This window comes from Vicugna pacos, chromosome 10, assembly GCF_048564905.1.
Source record: "Vicugna pacos chromosome 10, VicPac4, whole genome shotgun sequence".
Lineage (NCBI taxonomy): Eukaryota > Metazoa > Chordata > Mammalia > Artiodactyla > Camelidae > Vicugna > Vicugna pacos.
Genome location: NC_132996.1, coordinates 42,401,198 through 42,424,238, shown reverse-complemented (window position 1 = coordinate 42,424,238; position 23,041 = coordinate 42,401,198).

The window sequence follows — 23,041 nt, the reverse complement described above, 5'->3', positions numbered from 1 at the left end:
AACAATGGTTAGCATCTCTACAAAACTTTCTGGTGAAGAAAAGGAAATTGGCTCAGACAGGTTAACAGCTATTCATCATCAGTCAAAGTTTTGAAAATGGATTTAAGCCCAGATATGGATAGTTTCCAAAGTTTGTATTCCTAAAGCAGAGTCTGTGTGACATTTCTCAAACCCCAGTTCCTGTGAAATCCCAACCATGTCTTTAATCTTTAAGGTTCTTGGTTTCCACTCCTGTGAGACAGTATTACTATCAAGTGTCTCAGAGATCCCACAGAAATCAGATGAAATAAGGTAAAAACCTTAATATAGGGCATGAATTTTTCAGTGGTTCTCAACCAAGAGATTGGTTTTTCTTTAGTTTGTGCATTCCAGGATCAGTGTCTGGATTGATGGGAACAAACGGGACAAGCTTGCTGTCTGATCACTGCCAAGGTCTTTTCCTTTTTCTCCTAAATGCATTTGCAAAGTATTTCTTCAATCTTTCTCTATTTTCTAAGCAGGCACATAGTATCAAGCATCTTTAATTGTTTCAAATAAGGAGACTTCTTTGGAATTTATTTATGCAGTATTAGAAATCTGAAATAACTTTTCCCCCCCAGTTTTAATGAGATTTAATTGATATATAATACTGTATAAGTATAAAGTGTACAATGTGTTGATTTAATACACATATATTAAGAAATAATTACCCCATAGGAGGGCTAGTTAACACTTCCATCACCTCATGTGATTATCATTTATTTCTTGTGAAAACATTTATAATTAACTCTCTTAGCAATTTCAAGTATTTAATGCAGTATGGTTAACTATAATCACCATTCTGAATATTTGAACTTTTCATCTTATACCTTCAAGTTTATACCCTTTGACCAATGTCTCCTCATTTCCCCCACCTTCCAGCCCCTGGCAACCACCATTCTACTCACTGCTTCTGTGAAGTTGGACCTTTTCAAATTCCACATATAGGTGAGATCATACACTATTTGTCTTCCTGTGCCTGACTTATTTCACTTAGCATGATACCCTCAAGGTTCATCTGTGTTGTCACAAAATACAGGATTTCCTTCTTTCTCATGACTGAATAATATTCCATTGTGTGTAGATATGTACAGTTGACCCCTCAACAATTCAAAGTTTAGGGATGCCAATCCCCCAGCACTCAAAAAATCTCAGTATAACTTTATAGCCAGCCCTCCTTATCTGTGGTTCTGTTCACACAGATTCAACCAAGTGTGGATTGTGCAGTACTATAGTACATATTTATTGAGAAAAATCTGCTATAAGTAGATCCATGTAGTTCAAACCCATGTTATTCAAGGACCAACTCTATATATAGATCTATGGATATATGTCTCACATCTTCTTTATCCTTTCATCTGTAAGTAGACACTTAGGTTGTTTCCATATCTTGACTACTGTGAATAAGCTGCAGTAAACTTGAGAGTGTAAATACCTCTTGGAGGTCCTGACTTTATTTCCTTTAGATATATACCCAGAGATGGGATTGCTGAATCATATGGTAGTATAGTTTGAATTTCTTGAGAAACCTCCATGCTGTTTTCCATAGTGGCTGTACCAGTTTATGTTCCCACCAACAATGTACAGGGTACCCTTTTCTCTACATTCTTGTCACCCTTTTTATCTCTTGTCTTTTAATGATAGCTATTCTAACTAACAGGCATGAGGTGATATCTCACTGTGGTTTTGACTTGCAGTTCCCTGATGATTAGTAATGTCAAGCATCTTTTCATGTACCTGTTGGCCATGTGTATGTCTTCCTCTTAAAAGTGTCTATTCAGATCCTCTGGTCTTTTTTTCAGTTAGATGATGATGATGATTTTTGTTACTGAGTTATATGAATTTCTTACACATTTTGGATATTAACCCCTTCTCAAGTATATGATTTGAAAATATTTTTTCTCATTTCATAGATTGCTTTTTCATTCTACTGATTATTTCCTTCACTATGAAGAGCTTTTTAGTTTGGTGTAGTAGTAGTCCCAGTAATTTTTTTTTTTTTTTTGCTTTTGTTGCTTGTGCTTTGAGTGTCATATCAAAAGCAGTCATTACCAAGATCAGTATCAAGGAGATTTGTTCCTGTGCTTTCTTCTAGGAGTTTCAGGCTTTCACTTCTCATTTCAAGTCTTTAATCCACTTCAAATTCATCTTTAACTTGAAACTGGTATAAAATAGGGGTACAGTTTATTATTCTGCGTGTGACTTAGTTTTGCCAGCACCACTTAATGAAGAGAATATGCTTTCACCGTTGAGTAGTCTTGGCTCCCCTGTCAAATACTGGTTGATTGTATACGTGAAGATTTATTTCTGGGCTCTTGTTGTGTTCCATGGGTCTATGTGTCTATTTTCATGCCAGTTTCATACTGTTTTGATTACTACATCTTTGTAACATAGTTTGAAATCAGGAAGTGCGATGCCTCAAGTGTTGTTCTTTCACTGGGTTGTGTTGGCCATTCAGAGTCTTTTGTGGTTCCATACAAATTTTAGAATATTTTTTCTGTGAAAAATGCCATTGGAATTTTGATAGGGATTTCTTTGGTTCTATAAATGACTTCCAATAGTATGCAGATTTTAACAATTAATTCTTCTGATTTATGAACATGGACTTTTTTCCATTAACTTGTGTCTTCAGTTTCTTTCATCATTGTCTTCCAGTTTTCAGTGTTTATTATCCTGTTTGACCAATAGCTAAAAAGCATTTGAAAAAAGAGAAGAGAGAAAGACATCATGACTCCAAAAAACAAAGAAACAAAATAACAAGCAAGGTCCCAAGAACTCCAGTACAATGTTGATTAAATGTAACAATGAACATTGTTGATTTGTTCCCAAATTCAAGTGGAAAATATACACAATTTTTTTATTGTAAGATATTAGCTGTAGGTTTTTTGATAGATATTCTTTATCAGATTAAAGAACTTCCCATCGAGTCAATTTTACTGAGAATTTCTTTTTAATTCATAAGCAGGTATTAAATTTTATTTTCAAAGCATCTTCTGCATATATTGAGATGACCATATTTTTTTGCCCCTATTTTTTTCCCTTTAAACTAGTGACTTGCACTGAGTGATTTTCAAATGTTAAACTAATCTTGCATTCTCAGAATAAATCCCACTTAGTCATAATGTATTTGCCTTTTTATAAATGCTGGAATTTCATATGTAATATTTTAAGGATTTTTGTGTGTATGTTTTAGCTTTTTGAGATAAATTCTTATTGATTTTTCATCTGTTCTTTTCTAATAGGCATTTAAAACTATAGATTTCTCACTGGGAACTGATTTATACTACTATGTCACATTTTCATTATTTTATAATAATTTTATAATATCATATAATTTTCCTTTTGATTTCTTCTTTCATCCATTGGTAATTTAGAAGTATTTTGCTTTAATTTTAAACATTTGAATATTTTCTTCATATCTGTTACTGAAGTTCAGTTTAATTTCACTGTGGTCAGAGAATATATTATGATTTATCATTAAGATATTTAAGCCTTCGTTTATATCACAGCATTTAATCTTTTTTGATAAATATTAGTGATAAACATTATTGATATCTTAAGTTTAGAAAGATAAATTTCAGTAATGATTTCTGACTGATTTCAGAATATCATACTCTTCAATTAGGTTAAGTAGAAGACCAGTAAAAATGTTTACAAGTATAACATACAAGTTGAGTGTTTTATACAATGAGCTAGAGCAGGTCTCTCAATCCCACATAATTCTTTGTTTGGATGGCTGTCCTGTACACTTTGCAGTATCTTTGCCTCTGCTCATTAGATGAAGTAGCAGTTTTCTGTTCCCCAATGTGACAAGCAAATGTGTCTCTAGACATTGCCCAATGTCCCCTGAGGGGCAAAATCATCTCCAGTTGAAAACCACTGAGCTATACGAAGAAGCATGAACATGCTTTTATAAAATCAGTGTACTTATGTAGATAGATATATTTTTATTATAAAATAGTCTGGGTTTTACTGAAAGAGCATGGCTGCATGTCCAACAATAGGTATTATTTCTGGTTGAAGATGTGTTCAATAATACATGCATGCCAGGGCAGAGAAATAAGCAAATTGAAAATATTTTTAAATAAAAAACATTTTTTTCTGTCATAAACAAGACCTAGAATTCAAGATAACATAAAAATTTAAGAGGAATGACTGTTGATCTCCAAATAAAAATAAATGCTATAAAAGAAAGAGAGCATGGAAACCAAGCATTAGAAAAAAATCTGATCATACAGAGTATTTCTCTATATGAGTTTTGCATGAAAGATTTGGTGCTCTCAAAACAAACCATTCATAGTGAGTTTATGAACAAATTAAAAGCATGATTGTACTAGCATATACTTAATCACAAAGACTGTATAGCAATTTCTTTTTGTTAATTGAAGTATAATTGATATACAACATTATATTTGTTTCAGCTGTACAGCAATGATTTGACATATGTATACTTTGTGAAATGATCACCACAACAAATCTAGTTACCATCTGTCACCATACAAAGTTGCAGAATGCTTTTTTTTTTCTTCTGATAAAAACTTTCAAGATTTGCTTTCTGAGCAACTTTTAAATCTGCAATACAGTATTATTGATATAGTCATCCTGCTGTACATTACATCCCCATGTCTTATTTATTATATAACTGGAAGTTTGCAACTCTTAATTCCTTTCACCCATTTCACCCCCTCCCCAACACCCCTTCGCTCTGGCAACCACCAATCTGTTCTCTGTATCCGTGAGTTTTTGTTTTGTTGTTTTTGTTTGTCTGTTTGGTTTTTTAGATTTCACATATGAGTGAAATCATATGATACTTGTCTTTCTCTGTTTGTCTTGTTTCACTTAGCATTTCAAGTTCCATCCTTGTTGCAAATGACAAAATTTAATTCTTTCTATGTCTGAATAGTATTCCATTGTATATATACACCACATCTTTATCCGTCTGTCCACTGATGAACACTTAGGTTGTTTCAATATCTTGGCTAGTGTAAATAATGCTGCAAAGAACATAAGTGTGCATATTTTTTTAAATTAGTTTTTTTCCCAATATATATCCAGAAGTAGAATTGAGGAACCTTCATACTGTTTTCTATTTACATTTCTGATTAACATTCCTCTGACAGGTTCAAGCAATTTCTTAATTACTAAACAATATCTGTATAATCTTGGTAATATGTCCTAAGCTCTACTTCTTGAAGTCCTACATTCGAAAAGAGAACATTTGATTTCTATTCAATATGCAACATATGAAAATGCTCCAACAGCTGTAAAATGTCAACCATAGGCCAGGGATTCTTATGTGTCATGGGTGGGATCCATGTGATGCACTGTGTTCTACATCCTGTGCCTAGGTAGGTACCACAATTCAATGTGACTCTGTTTCCCACTGAGCCTAGATGTTTCCTCTGAATCCTTTTCAACAGAAGAATCAAGGAAGCTATCATGAACAGACTGGAATGAAAATACTCTGTCTTCCCTGATTCCTTGCATATGGCCTTTAGATTCTTCTCTTCACATTCCACTTCCACTCATTTATTCAGTGATCTTCAAGAGGAATTAAGGGGAACGGGCATCCACTGACACTTTCCAACAACAGAGTTCGCTGTTTGAGAATACAAGGCGGCCTGCCATGTTGGTGTGTCAGGGCTTGGGAACCCTGTTCTGAACAGTGACTTAGCTACTGTATCTGGGAGACAAACTGATTTCTGAATATGAATCCACTCTTCTGGTCAGAGGCTAAAATATTTGCCCAAATTCAAAAATAACCTTCCTAGGTATGTGAACTATGGATGCCAACTGTGGAAACACCTAGATTGTGTAGTCCAGTATCACACAAAATCATCCAGCTTACAAACAGGATCAACAGCAACATGTATGCAGACTCAGAGCATCTCCAACAGGAAGAAAGGAAACGTTGGAAAAGTGACTCAGAGATGAGTGTATCTAGGTAGCTTCCCCTGACAGAAAGCCAGTTGCACGTGAGGAAGCGGTGGGAAGAAAGCCATGATTAAAGAAGAGAGACAAAGCAAAAAACCCAAGTTTTGCTTCAAATCAGTGCAGTCTTTATTTAAGAATCATCGTAAACCTGCATTCCTGTATCTTGATACTCCTTTTTCTCATTTTGCTATGGATGTATTTCCTTCTTCAAGAAATACAAGCTCAGAAAATAGCTTATAGTTTCTCATGGAAATGACAAATTGATAAGAGCCCCAGAGCACTTTCATGTTGTGAGGTAAAAGGCAATTATGCATTATTCCAAAATAACTACAGCTGCTAAGAATTGAGGAAGTAATACCTAAATGACTGTGGAAAATAAACGGGGAGAATTGTGAACTTTTTAATGTGGCGTTTTCAGCCTGAGCTCAAGTTATAAATATCAGCAAACGTTCTACCCTGCTTGGTTGCATTCCTCTAGTGCAATTTGTTTAGTGCTTTGAGATATGAGACAGCCATATATTTTACTCTCACTGCTAGTAGCCAATTTGCAAGAAAGCAAGTAATATAAAAATGGCTATTTACTCTGTTACAAGTGGTACAGTCCATTATCACTCTCCACTGATGTCGTTACAAGGATAGCAAATCAATAATCAGTTTTCATTCCCTGACTCAGTAAACCATCTGCTTCCATGATTGGAAACCTCATTCAGTTTGGACGCAACCTTTACTGCTGTGCTGGAAGCTGATTCATTTGATAAGACCACAAACATCACCACAGGAAAATTATGTTTTAATTACCTTTCTCTAAAACCTAAATGGTGAAGTGCTAGGGAGTTCCTTTGCCATAGGGGAAATGAACATTACAAGGCATTGTAAGTGTATCAGCAAAGAGGAGGACCTTGTCTAAACTGTCAAATGACGGAGTCCATCTCACACTATTCTTCTTTTCAGCTGTTTCTGAAATAAGATTGCCGAAGTAAACATGGGCTCCATGTGGGAAGCCTCCGGTTAGATTTTTTATCACAGCCTCCAGGACTGCTTCTGGAGCAGCGACTTAGGTTGAAGCTGAGGGTCATCATCAGTTAGATCCATTACACCTGTCACCTGCCTTCACCGATCACGCTCCCTTTAATTGTTTTTTTTTTTTTTCAAAACCCTGCATGTCCTTTAAGCGTCATGGAACCTAAACAATAAGGTGTTTGCCATTTTTTTTCAAAGAAGTTCGAGTCAACTGTATCCAGTCGAGTTCAAGCTGGTTAAGACCGGTTAAGACCACCAAGCCTCCAAATGAGCAGGCAGGGGTCCAGTTGGTGAAATGTTGATGTCAGAGGGCCAAAACTCCGCCCTCAGAGCAGGTGAACGCTATTTTCCGAGCATGTGTCCCGCGAAGAAACTGTAGCGTGGTTGCATCTGTGCAGAACAAGGATTACCTCACCTTGTTCTTACCGCCAATCACCTTTCCCAACGTCCCCCACGCCTCAGCTTCAGCCCATAAATACCTCAAGCCCCGCCTCCCAGGAAGCGGATCTGAGATTTGTTCTCCTGGCTCGGCTGCCTTGCGAATACACCTTTTCTCTGCTGCAAACCTCAGGGTCTCAGCGTTTGGCTTGCTGAACACTGGGCAAGCGTACCTGGTTTGGGAACAAGATTATGCACGCAATCGCGAAAACTGAGCTGGAAATCGTTGGATACATTGCAGGTAAAAATTTTAATGGCCCCAAGCCCAAGTGTCTAAAATAATTTATTTGTTTTGTGTAACTCAGTTTCGGTGATTCTAAGCTTCCGTTCTGCTAGATACAGGAAACGTCAGCTCGTAACTTCCAAGGAGGTTTACTAAAATTCTGTGTTTTCTTAGTTCATGTTTTAAATTCTGTCACTCACTGCCCACCCCTCCCCCCACACCCAATCTTCCCCTTCCTCTTGCTGGGACTCACCACTAAGTTCTGAAGACGCTAACACCGACTTTGGAGGAAGGCATCTGTTTGAAACTTGCTATTCTGTTCTGTGTTAGACTCTTTTGTAGACCACCTGCCCCATCTTGTCTCAAGCGTGTCTCCTCAGGCAGGCAATACACAAACATGGGGATACAGGGGCACAGAGATGGGCTGACCTTTGTGGTTCCTGTCAAGTTCCCTGCTCTGTTTCAGGCTCTCGTGGTCTGCAGGCCCCCTTTTCCAACTATCTTCTGCGTCCCTCTCCATAGATGGCGAGAAGACTCCATTGCTATTTTGTGTCTTTGGGCCTCTGGTGTCGGTGAAGTGTGAGCCCTGACTGTTGCGTTTGCTTTCATAATGCAAGCGCCTGACCTAAGCTTTGATTGCAGAGGCATTCCCTTCAAAAATGGTCGTCTCCAGTAAACCTATTTCAAGCCACCCAACTAGATAAGGAGCCAGGGCACTTCCCCCACTGAGGGTCCTTTTAGAGATCTTGGTTGATTTCAATAACTGACCATTTAGGCTGATTTTTTTTTCTCTTCCTGCATTTTAAATTCCCACTCTTACATTGTGTTTTAACCAGTGAAGAGTGAGCCTACAAAACCCTAAGCCCCCACCCTCAACCCCAGTAAAAGAACCCAGTCCAGTGCAGACACTCTTTCTACCCACAACCTTGCTGTGTGGCCCCAGGTGTGCCGTGTGATTTCCAGGTCTTATAAGTAATCAACTTCCCCCCACCCCCAGTCCCCTGATGGCTATTGCTTTATTGCTGAGGGGCATATTGAAATTCTAAGAATCACAGGGGCCGGTCACGCAACAACGTTGATCACTGATAGTCTGAGACTGGCAGAAAACAGAACTGCAGGTGGATCCAGAGCAAAGCAGACACACTGCCCCTTCCATCCATAGCAGCCATCTCTGTTCTATTGTTTTCCTATTAGTGTAACACAAAGGGCATAGGTAAAGCTTCTGACTCGAGTTCCAGACAGGACCAGGGAGGCACGGGTCCTCTTTACACTGACTCCTTGCAGTGATTATAAGCTATCTTTGGAAGATTAAGACAGACCAGCAACTAGCCAGCACTCTTCTCTTATCCAACTGCTTCTCTGCTCCCAGATCATGGAGTCTCTCTGGTTAAGTGGTACGGAGCAGAAAAGATGGCAAAAACTAAGTCTTTATGGTCATGTATCTTTTCTAATATTTCCTGATTTATAACTGCTTAAGGATTTTAATTGTGGAAGTCAATAATTTCAAATGCTTATTCTGTTTCCCTCACTAACAATTCTTATGCATTAAGTGCCCTTCTTTTTAGATGCATGAAAGAGTTCCACCTGGAATTTAGGGAGTGTGAGAAAGAATAAGCTATTTAATACTTAGACCCCTGCTTCAGACAGAGTTAAGTTTTAATCTGTCACTTCTCTGTGACGTCTTAGAACAAAGGATAGTCTTATCTTACTGTGGGTATTAAACTCAACTAGAGCCAAGCAATTGTTTAGCAGATTATTTCCAGGGAAAGTCTGCATCTTTTCCTTCATTTTCTGGAGGGATCAGAAGCAATCTTTATTTAAAATAAAACATATACTGAAAATATCTTAACATATAAATGTGTAGTTTAAAGAATGATTATATAATTAACATCTATAAAACCACTATCAGAAGTCCTTATGTTCCCTCATGTCTCCTTCCTGATTACAAACACCTTCCTCACTTTATAGAACCATCACCTTGATTTTTAATCGTATTTAATTAAATATATATGTGTATACACACAGTAATTCTAGTTTTGAACTTTATGTAGATGGAATCAAGTTATGTTCTTAAGATGGACTGTGTTGCGTCTGGCTATGTTCATTCATGTTGTGTATAGAGTTTTACTTTGTACGAACACACCACATTTTTAAATTCATATCAGTGTTAGAGCCGTGGTACATGCCTGGCTTGGGAGTACTTTGAGCAGTGCTGCTGTGAACATTCTTATAGGTACAGGTATCCTGGTTCACACAAGCACAAGTTTCTCTAGGGTAAATGTCTGAAATTCCTGGGTCATAGAATATACAGATGGTTAACAATAGAAGGTAATGCCAAATTTTTACAAAGTTGTAAATATTTAGCCTTCCAACAGTAGTGTGTGATTATTTCCATATCCCTGCACATCTCTTGCTATTTGTCTAAATGTTTGTCAGTTTCGTAGGGGTATAGTAATCATTCCTTGTGACTTTAATTTGCAATTTACTGCCTGCAGATGAAGCTGAGCTGCCCTTTGCATGCTGCTGACCTTGGCTTTAACCTTCGGTAAAATCCCCATTCGAGTTTATTGCTAATTTTTCTTTTGGGTTTGTCTATTTCTTAGTGGATTGTAAAAATGGCTTCACACATTTTGAATTCAGACCCTTTTGATTCCACATGTTGCAAATATTTCCTCTCTTGTCTTTTCAAATTGTTCCAGTGTTCTATGATGAGGAAAACTTTTAATATGACTGAGTGCGTCTTCTACTTGAAATTTTCTGCTCTATGCTTAGTGCGTTTTGTAGCTTCTCTCCCACAATTATGAAGATAGTCTCCCACGCTCACATTTGAATCTTTGATCTGGAATTTGTTTTTGTGTAAGATGCAGTGAATTGGCATATTTTTTCCATAAGAATATCCAATCCCTTCAGCACTACTTACTGAAAACCTCATCTCTGTCCCACTGCTCTGCAATGTCACCTTGGTGAAAATTTGAATCCATATACATGTGGATCTATTTCTGGACTTGCTATTTTTGTCTGTTGGTTTATTTGTCAATATCACACTATTAATTGCTTTTACTTGATAATAAATTGTAATATCTGACAAAACAACTTTTACCTTGTTATTTTCTTTAGGTATATCTTGAATATTGTTATTAAATATTCATAAAAATTGTAGAATCACTTTGTGAATATACTAAAATCTTTGGAATTTTGATTGGGATAATATTGACTCCTTATACCAATTTAGGCAAAAATGGTAACTAAAATATTGACTCTTCATATCCCTGAACAGAATATTTCCCTCACTTTGTGTTTATTTTTCAGTAAAATTTATTCTCCTTTAGAGGAATTTTGCAATTTTGTTAGCCTTAGATATTTTATAGATTTTGATGGTGCCTTCAGTTGTATTGAATATTTTTTAAATCTATTTGTGGCTGGAATGTGGTATTAAAATTTCTTTCTTGATTTCATAAACTTTGCATAACTCATACTAATTTAAACTATGCTAGTAATTTATAATTTGTCACAGTGTCTTTAATAATTTGCCTCTTCTAACAGTTCATTTATAGATTCTTAGATTTTCCAGTAATACATTTGTATGAATTAAAATTATAGTCATTTGATATATGTTCTTTTCTAATTCCTACATTTTTAGTATCATTTTCTTCCTTAGTTTAAAGCTAAGACTTCAAATATAAAGCTAAGCAGAAGTGGTAATGGTTGACATCATTGCTGTGATCTTGGTCCCAAAGGAAAAATTTTTAATGTTTTGCTATACAATATTGTTTGCTGTACTTTGTTTGTACATATGCTTTGTCAGAGCAATGAAATTCCCTTTTATTCTTAGCTGAATACTTTCTTTTAATATAAATGGATCTTTAATACTATCCAGCAATTTTTCTACCTCTGATGAGATATTGAGATGATTTTTCTCCTTTAACCTGCAAATAAGATAAATTATACCAATTTATGTCCTCTAGTTAAATCAGTTTTCATTCTTGAGATATTAATCCTGGATAAGATATATTTTCACACTTTTAAATTTAATTTTCTAATATTATGTTTAGGATTTGTTATGAGTGACTGTAAAGGAAAAACTCAATTTTTACTCCTGTGAGTCTTTCCCTCTGAGTTGCCTTTATTATTTACACAGAACACTTTACTTCTGACACTTCTGGTTACCAAATGTGGGGAAGTTTCCCCACAGCAAATGATTCTCCATGACACCCAGTTGTAGCTGGGCGTCCTACAATTTAATTCAATTCTGACACTATCTTTTTGGAGAGAGCATTGGATCACACAGGTTAAGGGCTCAGTCCCACAAGACTGCTCCCACCGAATTCAGATGCCAATCACAAGTAGGTTCCCAGGTCACCTACAACATCTGTCGAATTTGGCTGCAAACTGAGTGTCCCCATGACCCCCACCTCAGTTCAATTAGTGGCTTACAGAGCTCAGGGAAACACTTAACTTATATTCACCACTTTATTAAAGGATATCATAAAGGATACAGATGAAGAGCTACATAGGGTGAGGTCTGGAGGGTCTTAAGTGCAGGAACTTCTGTCCCCGTGGAGTTGGGGTGTGTCACTCTCCCAGTATAGATATGTTCGCTAGCCCTGAAAAACAATTCAAACCCCGTACTATTGGGTTTGTAATGGATGCTTCCTCAAATACGCATGATCATTGACAACATTTCCAGCCCCTCCCTGGAGAATGGGGGAAGTGGGGCTAAAAATTCTAAGCTTCTAATCACGGCTTGGACTTCCTGGTGACCTGGAGCCATCCTGGAGCCCATCCAGGGTCACTTCATTAGGGGAAAAAAATGCTTCTAGTGCTCTTACCACTTAGGAATTTACAAGGGTTTTAAGAGTCCTATGTCAGTGCAGGTTTGCAAACTTGGGAGTTTCCCAGATGAAAGCTGAAGCTGGCACCTTACAAGGAAGGCAAGGAGAGACCAAAGGAGGCATAACCATTCAGATTGGTAGGGGGCAGGTTTAATAAGCAAGAGGATTTATATGGGGAGGTTGCCTCAGACCGTCACAAGACAAATAAATAGCTCTGTGCACCCACCTGCCAGAATCTTTTTTTTTGTATGTATGTTTTTTTATTGTAGTATAGTCAGTTTACAGTGTCAGTTTCTGGTCGTATAGCATAATGCTTCAGTCAGACACGAACATACAGAATCTTTAAACTTTATATAGAGGCCTTAACTGGGTTCAGTCACATACACAGTCCAGATGGTATAGACAAACACCTTGTTCTCTCAACGCTGCCTGCTTGAAACAGCTTACTCAGACCTTGGGAATGATGGGCATGGAGTGGGTGGGGAGCCTCTGCCCAGGTCTAGCTTGAAGATCAGTTCCCAGTCACGTCTCATTGTTGATCTCCAACAGTCGGGGACAGAGATGCGATCAAAGACCAAATACTAGAACAAGAGATGGTCTCACTACTCCTGTCTGTTACTTAGTAAATCACAAGAGCTTCAGGAGCTCTGTGCTAGGATTGGGGGTGGAGACCAATACATGTTTTCTCTTATCTCACAGTGATCTTGTAATTTTCGAGGGTTTTTTTTTATGGTAATGTTGTTGGTTTTATTATCAAAGATAACACTAGTCTCATACATTTTCTATATTTCTTAAAGAGTTTATGTAAGATTAAATTTATTTTTTCCTTGAATACTTGGGAGAATTCCCAGATGAAACGAAAAAGACCTAGAGTTAATTTTTGAGAAATACTTGAGCATGAATTTACATGTTTAAAGTCATATAAAATATACAGGTTTATCTACATTGTCAGTTTTGATGAGCCATATTTATTAGTTTGTAAGTGTTCATAATATCTTTTTTTTTTCTTTTTGGACTGCAGCCTTTCTTGTGATGTAACTTTTTTTCTCTTCTGATGATTATATACCTCTCCTTTTCTCCCTCCCACCTTGGTAAATCTCATCAGAGATTTGGCAGTTTCACTAGTTTGCAAAGAACTATTGGCTTTGTTAATCCTTAATCCAAATAATATTCAATTTACTTAAACCTATTAAGTATTCAATTTATTTAAAATTTTTTATTTAAATTAAAAATCTGGTTAATTTTAGTTACACTGAATATCAGTCTTAAGGAGAATTGAGAGAATAATTTTTAGTTCTTATGTTTCAGATCATCTTGTAAACAATGTTTTATGTTAACCCAGGCTCATATTCCTCTTTGGTAACTTGGTGTCATTCTTTACGTAACTTAACTTTCCTACTGAAACCTACTGCCTGATGAGGTCTTTAGAGAATCAAGGAGATATTTCCCTTGAGCACCTAACCACTACTTTGCCATAACAAATGACCCTACTTTAAAGTAGATAAATGTAAAAGCATTACCGAGGAAAAAGGACAAAGCTGGAGGCATAATCCTCCCAGACTTCAGACAATACTACAGAGCTATAGTAATCAAAACAGCATGGTGTTGGCACAAAACCAGACATATGGGTCAATGGAACAGAATAAAGAACCCAGAAATAAAGCCACAGATCTATGTTTAATTACTCTTCGACAAAGGAGGCAAAAATTTACAATGGAGAAAACAGTCTCTTCAGCAAGTGTTGTTGAGAAAGCTGGACAGCCTCATGTAAATCAATGAAGTTAGAACACTCTCTCAAACCATACACAGAAATAAACTCAGAATGGCTTAAAGACTTAAAAATAACATAGGCAAAACAGTATCTAACATAAATTACAGCAATGTTCTCTTAGGTCAGTCTCTGAAGGCAATAAAAATAAAAGCAAAAATAAACAAGTGGGACCTAATCCAACTTAAGCTTTTGCACAGCAAAAGAAACCATAAACAAAATGAAAATACAACCTACTGACCGGAATAAAATATTTGCAAATGATGAGACTGACAAAGGCTTAGTTTCCAGAATATACAAACAGCACACACAACTCAATAACAACAAAAACAACCCAAACAAAAAATAGGCAGAAGACCTAAATAGACATTTCTCCAAAGAAGACTGACAGATGCCAATAGGCACATGAAAAGCTGCTCAACATCACTAATAATCAGAGAAATGCAATCAAAACTATAGTGAGGTATCATCTCACACTAGTCAGAATGGCCATCATTAAAAAGTCCACAAACAATAAATGCTAGAGAGGGTGTGAGGAAAGGGGAACCCTCTTACACTGTTGGTGGGAATGTAATTTGGTGTAGCCACTGTGGAAAAAGGTATTGAAGACTCGTTAAACTAAAAATAGAATTACCATATGATCCAGCATTCTAACTCCTGGGCATATATCCAGAGCAAACTAATTCAAAAAGATACATGCACCCTAATATTTATAGGAGCTATTTGCAATAGCCAAGATATGGAAGCAACTTAAATGTCTGTCCACAGATGATTGGATAAAGAAGTGGTGTGTGTGTGTGTATACACACACACACACACACACACACACACACACACACACACACACACAGTGGAATACTACTCAGCCATAAAAAAGAATGAAATCATGCTATTTGCACCAACATGGATGGACCTACAGATTATCATACTAGGTGAAGTAAATCAGAGAAAGACAAATATATGATATCACTTATATGGGGAATCTGAATATGCAAATGAACTTATTTGCAAAACAAAGACTGACAGACATAGAAAACAAACTTATGGTTACCAAAGGGTAAAGGGTGGGAGGAGGGATAAATTAGGAGTTTGGGGTTAGCAGATACAAACTACTATATATAAAACAGATAAACAACAAGGTCCTACTGTATAGCACAGGGAACTATATATTCAATATCTTGTAATAACCTATAGTGAAAAAGAATATGAAAAAGAATAGATATAACTGAATCACTATGCTATGCACCAGAAACTAACAACATTGTAAATCAACTGTACTTCAGTAAAAAATCCTTTCTATAAAGGGATTTTTGCTTTATTTTTGAGTTTTTAAAAATTTCTTTTAATGTTCACAATCTTACTTTGATTTTTTTTTTAACTTCATGAGATGGATTCTTGTTAAATTTAATCTTTCTTCTTTCTAATACATACATATGCGGTTATAATTCTAACTGGCACAGCCCACAAATCTTAACATGCAGTATTTTTATTAAGTTCAAAATATTCATCATAATGGATATCAATGCATATTAGAATAAGATACTCTTATTTTGACCCATGTGCTATTAAGAAATAGTCCTTAACTTATAAACACATGGTAATGTTTCCTAAATTGATTTTTAATCTAATTACCTGGTAATACAACAATATATGAAATATAAATCCAACCTTAACAATGTATCAAAAATAAATCCAGTTTTTGAAAAATTTGAGGCAAGTTATGGACCAGCATATGGTTAATTTTTGTAAATATTGTGTGTATGCTTGAAAAACATGTGTATGCTGAGGTTAGGGGGTACAGTGTTGTAATATACTTCCTTTAGGTCAATTTGTTTATATCCTATGCCTTTTATATTAGTTTCATTTACTTTGAAGGCTCTTCCCTTAGACACTTTCATGGCTAACTGCTTCTCTCTTTTCAGGACTATGCTTATGGATTCTCTTCTTAGACCTTCCCTGATGACCCTACCCCAAAACAGGCTTCACTTCTCATCTCCCTTACCCTGTGTTATTTTCCTTAAAGCACTTCTCTCCGCCGGACATTACACTATATATCTGTTTGTCATTATCTCTCTAACTGTAATATAAACACCTTGAGGCAAGAACTCTTCCTGGCTTGTTTACTGTGCTGTCTCTGGCCTTTGCAAAGTATCACACACTAAGTGCTCAATAAATGTTTTGAATGATTGAGTGAATGAATTTAAAATAGTACTCAACAGAGAACTTGGCAGACATATCTAAAAGCTTTATTTGCCCTGCTGTGTTCCTCCAATAGATTTGGCAGTGCCCAGATAGTCAACAGGTAGTCTGAGAACACAGGTAAGCACGGAGCAAGAAACGGAGAATGGAAAAAACCCTACCATAGAACCAGGCCAAAGTGGTGGTCAATAAATATTTGCTGCATGAATTAAATTTGAGAATAAAGAAGGGAAAAGAGAAGAGAAAGTGAGAAGGAGAGATCAAGTTGTAAACTGAACAAAGGATGACACTAATAGGCAATATGTGCCTCTAGATGTTTCCCTTTTGTGGAAGCACCTGCCGCCTTCTGCCCATTTACCTGCTGCCTCCCAAGAGAGGGAATTACTGATATGACTTAGTTAAGGAAAGAAGTTGAGTACATGTAAAGCTCAGCCCCTTCCTTCCTCCTTGTGTTTTGGCACTAATTTCCCTGTAGGCAGTGCACATTCTACCCTGCTCCTCCACACACTAAATTTCGCAGGGGCAAGCTCTGTATGTGTGGGAGCTCTGTTATTGTCCAGTGGTAGGTGGGTAAAAGTTTTTAATACTTGGAATCAATTTTATGAAGCCCGCTATTATTATGTACCTGTGTCACAATTTTCCAAACATAATAATTCAGGTTTTTTTTTGTTTTTAATCTCGATCTGCTTTGTTTCTTTGCTATTGCTAAATTGCTTCTAAACTTGGGCAGAGAACAGGTATATCCATTTATAATAGTATATTTTCACTGTTTTATCGATATTAAGTTACCTCTTTCAAGCAAGACTTTCACAGTGATAGAAGCTGGATTTTCATAAAAACAAAACCAGACTGAAAAAGCTGAGGGAAGAAAGAAAGTAGGTTCCTGTTTCAGAAATTCAGCCAGTTGGCTATGTAAGCTTTTCCTTATTCCACTATTCAATCATACTGAATGTCTGTGAGCTGTCTACACAGGCAAAATATAATGTAGAGATGCAGCAATTGTTCAGCACACTTAGACTAATAGGGAAAAAGATGCCGCACTAAGGATATGGCTGGGATTTACTGGAACAAATTACTGTTCATGTTTGCATTCTAGGTTATCCTTAGAAATAGCCTATATTCATAAGTGTGGGACCCTTATACTGAAGCTTCTGACCAGCCAGATTGGAGGTGAGTAGTGAACTCAGAGCCATTAAAAATATGCTGATCTACAACATTTTGGATGAATACAACTAGAAATGAAATGTCCTGAAAGTAAAATTAGAACAGCATCAGGGTATGGTCCAGGTTAATGCAAAGCTAATAAGGAAGTTCTATAGGAAAGACACTTCGTATATATATGTATGTATATATATTGATATATATATATTTTGAATCAGGACTTTTAATGACAGCAACACCACCAGTAGCAATCAAAAATGAAAATGTAGCTAAATAATACATTTAGGGGGAGGGGAATAAACAGGCCCTTTTACTGAGTCTCATCTCAGACATCCTGGGGTAGCTTAAATACCGTAGGAACTCTTCAAGAAGGTAGATAACTGTCGAAATCTTCGGAATGTTGTCGACCCTCCAATAGCACATGCTTCTAACTCTTGTTCATGCATGTGTATCTTTTCATTTGAAAATGCCCATCTGAAATGTTGCATGAGTTGCCATTTTGTTTCAATATGACAAAATAAATCAATTCCACAGTGAATAGTGATGCCCTTCGGGAATCTACCTTAGAATTTATTGGGGAGGGGTATAGAAAGAAGTTAATGACACAATATGTCAAACTGTGGCATTGAAAGTGAGAGCTAACTTCCATAGGTCATTAAGTTCCAACAAAGGTATCACATCTTTATCTCTTTCTAACTTATATCAATGCCAAATGTTACTGGCTGCTATTCAAAGGAAAGGTGAACCTGCTTCTTTCAACAGTGTACATATCTGTGTCACCAATCATATTTTCAGAAATATATGTTTGATTTTTTTTTAACCATTTATGGGCAGGCAGTATCTGTGGTTTAATTGGAAAAAAATGGGCTCCTGGAACAAGCTGGTTAATCAGCCGTTTGGTGAATGAGCCATATGTTGATTTGTTCTTGGTTGCTTTCCAATCCTCCCCCTGACCTACTACATTTTCCAAGCTTCCTTTTCTCTCTGACTCTTATATAGGTTGGATTAAAGGGAAGGAATTATGGAAGACCAGAAGGCAGGAGGAGGGGAGAAGCCAGCGTATTTGTCTTGTCTCCCTGTCTTGAGCAATGTCCTGAGTAGTGCTTATGTTTTCTGTGATTCCAGCTCTCACTAGGTGGGCCGGTCCCTACTTCAACAGAGTAGCCCCTGCCATGTGCTTAGCTGTCGCCAGTTGGTCCTGGTTCTGGTTTTTGCACTTTGATAACACCATTTCTGCTTGTTACACCATCACGTTCAGCAGCTGCTCATCTCTGATTTGGCTTTCTCTGTTTAGCTTCAGAGCTCTTCCAACACACATGTAACTAAGTCCCTATATTAAATTCCCTCTGCTTGAAATTTCTAAAATGGTTCTCTTTGTTTCTTACTGGACCCTGACTGAAACAGTGATCAAGAGGAGAAAGGACAAAATGAGGTTGGGTAAACATAGTGGAAAAAGAATAGAGGTGAGCAGAAGAAACATAATTAAAAAATTATTTTCTAGTGTAGGAGGACGAAAAGGATAACCGGCTCGGTTGGTCAGTTGAAGTTTATCTCCTCTAGTGGATTCAGATCTCAGTTCTGCCTCTTAGGATCTCTGCAATCTTAGGCAAATTACTTCACCTTTCTCTGTGTCATTTCCCTCTTTAGTAAAATGGTGTTAAAAAATGGGACCATTGACATAAGCTTATTGTGAACATTAAGGAAATTATCAGCAATGCCTAGTTCATAGCAAGTCATTAAAAATGTTATAATAAACTCTCAACTGTTTTTAATCTTGTGGTGATACTGAGGGAGTTTCCTGGTTATTTTTGGTGTATTTAAGCTACAAATAGATATTGCAATTTTTAAGTAAGGAAGTAGACTAATTCATGAATAGAAAAATATGTAAAATAATGAACAAATGAACTCCTAAAACTGATGCATTAAAGAGAGAATAAGTGAATCCATTCCTTACCATCAGAGACCATCTTAAAGGTACAGCTGATTCTTAAAGTTCACTCTATCCTCAGAGTGAAGATTGGAAGGAGATATTTGCCGGATTTACTCACACCTGCCTTGGTTATTTACACTGTTGCTCCACTTTTTCTCTAGTTCTTTCATTTACTCGAAGACCTACTTCCTAACCTCACTGACAACATTCTATTACAGCTTTTTACAGCCTTAGAAACCCAAAGTAGCATAGAAATAAGGACAGAGGCCAAGGTAAGAGTGCATTGTCAAGGGTTACAATCAGAAAGGTTCTTGATCCGTCTTTTTTTTTTTTTTTTCTTTTTGAGGGAGGAGGGAATCACATTTTCTGTCACCTAGTAATGTAGCTTTTTCTCCCCATGTGCTTGACTTAGTGTTTTTTAGTCTTCTTGGCTCTTTTATCCCAAAAGACCAAAAACAAAATTCTAGAGTACTTAACACCTCTGTGGCAAGTGCTAATGGACCAGGAAATTGTCATGGCCACCAGGACCTTACTTGAAAAGTGAACACTGATATTTTCCCCCATTTTTAACTTCAGCATTGGATTATCAAAGCAGTCCCCCTGCTTCCTATCTAATTGTTCCATACATTGACGTACAAAACCGTCTAAACATTGGCCTCGTTTCCCTCTTCAAACATCCTTGTAAGCTTTTTACCCGACCTCCTGTTTCACAATTCTATCTCAGCAGTATGGAATGGCCTACAGATGCTGCCGTGTGACTCCTCTGTGGGTTTTCTTACGTTGTCCTCACCTCCGGGAACACTACTCACTGCAGTCCTTTGGATAGCTCCATCTCAGTTCAGGCCTCCTGAGGTCTCCCCTGACAACTCCTCCCCTAACAGGATGGGTTAGGTACTCCCTTAGCACCCAATGGCGACTTCTATCACAACCCTTAACAATACTGCTTTTAAATCCATCGTCTACAACACCTTATAACATTTTATGCTTCTCAAGGATAGGGCTATTTTCATTTCATTTTTTTTTTCTCTCTCCCTGATCGACACATAGCTGGTGCATAATAAACACTTTTGGCTGAAAACAAGGTCAAAACGTGTTCCAAAAATTTTAGCCCCAGAGTTTCAATCTAATAATTTAAGCAATTATTTCTTTTTTGTTCTCTTTCCCTTAAATTATCTAGATAATTGTATCTGGACAGGATAATTGTAGCAGCTCATACCTGCTGTTTTAGTACTGTGTGAATTGCTCTCTCTCTCCCTAAAAACAATATTATGATATCAACACATTATCTAATTCCATCCCTGGGAAAGAATAGTCATTTTTTTGTTATTTGCCTTAAAACAATGAGGAGTAGAATGCGGGCAGGATAGGAAATGCCTCACCTGTTGCAGTCACTCATTGGGACCTCCTTTAGCAAGACTTCATTCTGAACACCTAGGTTTTGTTTGTTAATGTCCCCATGTAATAGAGTCCTGTCTTGGGCACTCAGTAAATACTAGCTGCTCTGGCTTGGCTGAATAATTCCAAAACAGACCACTTAACAGATCTCATGAATGTAAACACGTGGTGGGAAGTTGGGGTAGGAATGTTGAAGACACCCACATAGGGAAAATTTGAGTCAATCAACCCAATCTTCTTTCTCTGTAGTGTGAAAAGCTCTTTTGTCCTTGATTATCGGAAAAGTGCCACCAAGATGTACTGTTTCTTAGGAAATTCCGTCCATTTCTTAACTGTGCAGACAAATACAGGATGCTCCATGTAACTTTCAGGATAAAATGTTTCTTCCCTTTCAGGTTCTTCCAAGGGAAACAATACCCAGCCTTTTCAGCAGCCTAATATTTATCAGATAAAATGACTTCAAATTACCCAACTGCTCTTTACCATTGAATTTTTGGTCCTTTGGCAAATAGGTAATCATTTCCAATTATTATCTACCTGCTTGCAACTGCGTATCTGTAATACACCCCTTTATCATCATCCCACTTCTCCACACAGCCTGACAGCAGAATCCAAGTGCTGAGCAGTGATAGGATTTACTCAGTTAATCACACTCTTAGAATTTTTTTTCCCCAAAGGATCTTGAGATGCTGAAGTTACTCACTGATATTCTTGGAGGGGAAAAACAAACTGGATTAGCTATGCATGCTCTTGATGGTTCATCAGTATGGCTAAGATGTTTTGAACTCTGAAGAAAGGCATCTCCCAGTCCCTGGCCAGCTAGCTATGTAGTTGTCCAAGAGGTTGAAGCACGTGGGGGCGGGGCATCAGAAGGGGTCAATATGAGAAAAAGCATCAAAGAAGATTCTCCTAATAATAACCATCACTCACTGAGGATCTATTACACTTATGGATTTCATAACATATCACGTAATCCTATAATAACCCCTCAAGGTGTGTTGTATTAAACCTCTCCCCTCTTTTAATAAATAAGGATCCCATTATTTAGGTGAGTTAGTAACTTGTTCACAGTCCACTGAACTAAAAAGTAATGGAACCAGGATTCAAACCCAGGACCGTCTGGCTCCAAGACATGTGCTCTTTCCATTTTATCTTCTGCCAAGTATCAGCATAAGTCAAATCTCAGCTGCTGCCATTTCTCTCTATATTTTCTATCATCACTGATCCCCACCCTCCTACAAACCTGCTGCCTGCCCTGATTATGCAGTCAGATCACCAGGGACGCTGGACTGGTCTGGTTTCCACTGCACTCTGACCCCATAACCAGTCACTGCTCATACCCTCCCTGATTCTTAGAACTCCTTCGAATTAGCTCACAGAGACTTTGTCCTTAATGCTAGGAAAATGAACGCCCAGCCATGAGAGTTCCTTTATCCAGCAGTGTTTTATCAGCATAATGCTGTCATTATATCCCTTCACCTCCAGAACTGACATTTCTTTTCTCTGAATATCTGTAACATTTTTTTCTGTACCTTGCTGTATTTATTTGTTTTCCAAAATGACGTTATCCAAAATAGGTGTTCAATAAATACCTAGCACAAATACAAGTTCATAAATGACTGAAGGAATAAGCATGGACCGTAGGGAGCTGGTCTCTTTACAATGAGGAGAGTGTTTTGAATCGAGACATATGCCTGTGCTTAGGAGGTGATGTTTCAGGCCATCCACCACAATTCCCACTGTCTTTTGTTGGGTTCCAAAGCTTGAGCCAAATACACTGACTTACTAGCTTTTAAACCCATCTCAAACTGTTTCTCACTTTTGCTATTGTGTATTGCCTAAGCTGTTAACAAAGGCCAGTCAAATATTTTTCTTGGTCTGAGTTCCTCAGCTTCATTCTCAAATTTTTTTTCACAATGTTTCACTTTCTTCACCCTCCAAACAGTGGGCATTTTTAGTGGCTTTGTTCATTGTGGAGTGAGTGATTTTTTCCTGTTTGCTAAGATTGCTATGTAAAGTGACTAGAAAGATACATCTCCCCACTGAAAAGTATTGTGACTGAACCATCTTGATCCAGACTAGAGAGGCAGATGATGAAGAGGCTTCTGCCAGGGACTGGACAG